This window comes from Psammomys obesus, unplaced genomic scaffold, assembly GCF_907164565.1.
Source record: "Psammomys obesus unplaced genomic scaffold, mPsaObe1.curated_primary_1811, whole genome shotgun sequence".
In the NCBI taxonomy this organism is placed as follows: Eukaryota; Metazoa; Chordata; class Mammalia; order Rodentia; family Muridae; genus Psammomys; species Psammomys obesus.
The window spans coordinates 32,575,657-32,581,255 of NW_026596079.1; positions in this window are offsets into that span (position 1 = coordinate 32,575,657).

The following is a 5,599-nucleotide window of genomic DNA, read 5'->3' on the forward strand; positions in this document are numbered from 1 at the left end:
AGCCGGAGCTAGACTGTCCTCGTTCTGTTGTTCTGTTGATCTCTTCCTTCTGTCAAGTATGGCTGGTTGTGATCATCTCCAGTTGCTGTAAAGAGAAGATTCTTTGAGAAGGGGTTACACATACTTGTGTATATAAGATATTAGAATGTAGTAAGGAATAATGCTCTTTGGCAAATTAGTTCTAGTAGACTTTTTTCAAAGGCCCATGACCTCACTATTCGACAATTGGTTGGGTTTCCAAGTACCTGGGACAATTTCCTTCATGTTAAGTGGGTTAATTCCAAGTAGACAGTCATGGGAGTGCTTTGGGGAGTATATTTCATGCTAGTTGTTGTTGTGATTCATAGGTATTGAGACTGGGTAGGACTATTAATTGCTTCTTTCCCTTAGCAGGTTACATAGTATTTTCTAGCACTATAGAAATTAGACCCAGAAAGGAAGCTTTTAGGTTAGATCCTGCTTAACTATCTGAATCCTGAATCCAAACTGTCCCTAATTCAGCAATTGGGACTTCAAACTCTGAGAGGATTCACTTGGACTACCCTGACTAATCAAAAAGAAGGAGGCTTCAATATCAAAAAGACATGCTACTGTAGAAGTGGGAAGTTTCATGAGATCCAATCCTAGTCAAGGGACTATAGGTAATTATTGCGGCTAGGAGACGAATAATGAACCCCGCCCTTAGATGAGCCCCTGTGATAGTTAAGTAAGAATGGCTCCCATAGGTTCATATATTTCAGTCTTTGAGTCCCCCATTGGTTGAACTATTTTGGTAGAATTAAGAAGTGTGGTCTTGCTAGATGGAATGCGTCACTGGGCTTTGGGGCAGACTTTGAGGCTTCGAAGATCTACACCATTACTAGTTAGCTCTCTGACTCATGGCTTGTGAATAATTGTGTAAGCTCTTCTCTAATGCTCCAGCACCATGCCAGCCAGCTGCCATGTCCTTCACCATATTTGTAATGGACCTTGACTCTCCAGAACTGTGTGCCCCAAATGCTTTCTTCTGTAAGTTGTCTTGTTCGTGGTGTCTTGTCAACTGAAAAGTAAGACAGAACTCAGTACAAGGATGTGGTATTGCTGTAACATTTCTGGCCATGGTGCTTTGAGGGGGATATAAAAGATTTGCGGACATTCAACCATTCAGAACGTGGTTGAAAGCTATAAGCAGAGTTTAATGGACTATCCTGGTAGGAGTTTGGAAGACAATAGTACTGAAAGCAATGTGGACTATGTAAACACAGTTCAAGAGTTTTCACATGGAAACAATGTTAGCAACTGGGCTAGAGACCATTCTTGTAATAGTTTGACAAATAATGTGGCTGCCTTTTATCCAAGTCAAAAGAATATGCCTCAGGATAAATTGAAAAATGTTGAATTAATTTCCTTGGTAAAGGAGATTCCAAGACAGCCTAATATTGATTCTGTCATATGGTTATTTGTAATCATTCTCATGCAGCTCTGCAATTAAAAAAAACAATCAGGGAAAAAAAGAAATGTAAATCATACAGTTTGGAAATTTAATGTTACAGTCAAGGCTTGTGCTGAAAGAGAAAAGATTAATGAAAGGCCTGTTCTCAAATGAAATAAAAGGAGAAAAATACTTCACTCAAGTAAGCTTTCAACTGGTAAAAAGGAAAGACCTGAGGAATTTTCTACTACTAAAATGACACTACAATGAATTCTGCAAATGTAGAAGTTAGGGTTGTCCACATGGTTCTGGCTTTAGAGTCATGAAAGATACACAAGTAAAGAAATTATGGACTCTTCCTCTGCAGTTAAGGAGAGCTGCTGAGTCCAAACATGTCGCAGGGAATTCCTTGAATAGAGTCCTTGATAGACATTACATGAAGCTGTGAAAGTAAAACCTGGATTACAATGGATAGCCACAGATTTTAGAAATACTAGAATCATGAGAAATCTGCAAAGAAGAGTTGTACACCAGAAAGAAGGGTGCTGTAGGTGGCAAAACCAGAACAGCCTTCCAAGCATTTAGACATCAGATATGGAGTTTACAGAATTTGGAGTTTTCCCTGTGGGATTTCAGTCTTGTTCTGGTCCAATATTTCTTCACTATGCCCTCAGTGCCCTTAAAATGGTAGTGTCCTAGCAGTGTATCAAAGTATATGCTGAGACTCATAACCAAACCTTGGACAGAGTTCAGGGAAGCATATGAAAGAAGGGGGAGATAGTAAGATATGGAGAGGACAGGAGCTCCACAAAGACCAAATATATCTGGGCAGAGGGGTCTTTTCTGAGATTGATTCTCCAACCAAGGACCATGCATGGATTTAACCTAGAACCCCTGCTCAGATGGAGCCCCTGGAAACTCAGTATCCAAGTGGGTTTCTTAGTAAGAGGAACAGGGACTGTCTCTGACATAAACCCAGTGGCTGGCTCTTTGACCTCTCTACACCAGAGGAAGGATCAGCCTTGATAGGCCACAGATCAGCCAGTCCTGAAGAGACCTGATAAGCTAAGGTCAGATGGAAGAGGAGGAGGATCTCTCCTACCAGTGGACTTAGAGAAGGGCAGGGAGGAGATGAGGGAAGGATTGGAGGGAATATGGGAGGGGGCTACAGCTGGGATACAAAGTAAATAAACTGTAATTAATATAAAAAATAAAAATTTAATAAAAAAGAATTACCTTGAGCTCTAAAGAAGAATGGCTGTAATAATGAGATATAACATTACTGCTATATAGGTAGTTAATAAAAAAATGGTAGTGTACATTCTGTGCCATTGATATTGACAATGTATAATTTGCCTTTTGATTTTAATATATGGGTTAACAGTTTACAGATTGCCTTGCATCTCAGAAGAGAGTTTAGATTTTTAGAATGTGTTGACTGTGAAAGACTATGGGGACACTGGAAGTTAGGCTAACTATTATTGAAATATGAAAGAGCCAGTAGCTTCTGAAGGCCAGGCAGTGGAACATTCTTTAAATAAAAATGGCTTCCATAGGCTCACATGTTTGAATAGTTGGTTTCTAGTTGGTGGAACTGTTTGGGAAGGATTCAGAGATATGGCCTTTTTGGAGGAGGTACATCATTGGGAACAGGCTTTGAGGTTTTACCCCATCTCAGTATCTCCCTCTGTGCTTCCAACTTGCCCTCTTATTTAATACAAAGTGGTCATCCTCAAACTACATACACAAAGACAATAAAAATGGATTCAACATACTGTATGTATATCTTTTGCATATTAATAATAAAGAAAAAGAAGACTAACACTTTAAGAGTAATTGGAAGGAACTGGAGGAAGAGTACCTGCAAGGGAACAGAGAGAGGAAAGAAAAGGTAAAGGTGATATAGTTCTGTTTTAATTAAAAATTTATTTAAAATAAAATAAAAATTATAAAGCAAGGTAAGATTTCACTTCTACCCAACAATATGACAGATTTAAAAAAACCTTATAACTGACCTCCAAATTATTTCTCTTTGAGAATAGATTCAGTGGAAAGTTCTAAAATCAATGTTTTTCTTTGGTCCTTTGTTGGAACTCAAAACTGAAATCATGTAGAACTATTCCAGGATGATTAATAATAGTTAATTCATAAAATCATCACAGTTATAAAAGGATGTTATTATGTCAATCTCTTTAGAGATATTTTGGCAAATGGAATAAGATTATCTAGCTTTAAAAATATAAAATATCTCTAAATTTGTCCTAGGTCTATTGGTTATAATGGTGTTCTTTTGAGCTCACAAATGCCCTGTACAGGATATACTGTTATACACAAAAAGCATATGAGAAACTGATCCTTATTAAGCTTAAAGAAATTCATATGGATGTGGCTCAGCTTCCAGAGCATGCAGAAGATCCTAGCTTTAAATCCCATCTGATTTAAATCATTTATCCCACTGATAAATCATTTAAAATGTGAATTTATTAACCCCATTGGGACAATAAATGATACATTCATGATTGAAGCCCACATCTAACTACAAATCACAATTACAAGCTACAACCTGATAAGCAGTCCTACTTCTTTATATTCTAGAAGAATTTTCCACATCACTGATGACCTTTTGTTAAGTGCTAAATCTTGTTTGCACTGCTTCAAAATCATATTTTAATTTAGCTTTTAAATCCTCATTTTCTGACTCCAACGCCTGCTATTTCAAACCTACACTATACTGCCTCTCTTGTACTTGAAGAAACAAAATTAACTTCACAGAGAAGAACATCTAAACTAGTCACCAGAAAAGAATGATCTAGAAGACTGAATAAGCTCAAAATGAGCACAGGCTTACACCAGACATTGATTAAAGACAGAGCATTACAAAACAGGATGGACAAACCAGTAGCAATAGAGCACAATCAGCACCCTGCCTGCTCAAGAGCCTTATTCAACTATGACTTGCTCAAACACCCACATAAACTTGAATTTGTCTATTTATCCTATGCATTGTGAGCGGTCAGGTATGTTCTAAGGAGTTCCAGTTTGTGATGTTCAACATCCACAGAAACAGAAAGATGTGAAGCCTAATATGATGATAACACAACCACTCAGGGACCTGTTATGAAAGCAGCACCTACAATGACATTCGGTGGTGGATGACAGAGGCTCAGCTGACAGGGAATCCAGAGAACATCATGATTTTTTTTTACATTTTATTAAGTATTTAATTATTTGTGTGCATGTGAGTGCTTGCCATGATACTCCTGTGGAGGTCAAAAGACAAGTTGATAGAATCTGTTCTCCCATTTTGACAAGATGAATCCCAGGAATTCCACCTATCCTATCAGACTTGGCAGAAAGCCCCTTTGTATGTTAAGCCATCTGAGCCCAACCTAAGATATAGCTTATGACTGAAATTAGATCATTTTTTTTCTCTTCTTAAACTTCTTTGATAATATTCCAAGGAATTTAAACTAAAGTCTAGACCTCTTGCCTTGATGCCATGGACTCTACCTATACAGCGTCTCACTAGCCTATCTGCTGCACACTGTAGAGTTAACTCTGTCTCTAGAAAACACAAAAAATTTGTGGTTCTTGGCCAGCAGTTCTCAACCTGTGAGTTACAACCCTTTTGACAAACCTCTAACTCCAAAAATATTTACATTAGAATTCATGACAGTAACAAAATTAGAGTTCTAATGTATCAACAAAAATATTTTTAAGATTGGGACTCATACAACATGAGGGACTGTATTTTTTTTTTTTTAATTTTTTCTTTTTAGTTACATTTTGTTAACTCTGTGTCCCAGCTGTATCCCGCTCCCTCATTCCCTCCCCAACCCCACACTCCCTCCCTGGTCTCCTCCCTGCCCCTTTCCAAGTCCCCTGATAGGGGAGGACCTCCTCCCCTTTCATCTGTCTCTGTTTTATCAGGTATCTTCAGGGCTGGCTGCAAAGTCCTCCTCTGTGGCCTAACAGACTGCTCCTCCCCTGGGGGGAGGTGTCAAACAGCCTGCCCTTGAGATCCTGTTAGAAATAGTCCGTGTCCCCCTTACTTTGGAAAACTACTTGGTTACTGAGCTACCACAGGCCACATCCGAGCAGAAGTTCTAGGTTATATCCATAGATGGTCCTTGGTTGAGTTTCAGTCTCAGAAAAGACCCTGTGCCCAGATATATTTGGTCCTTGTAG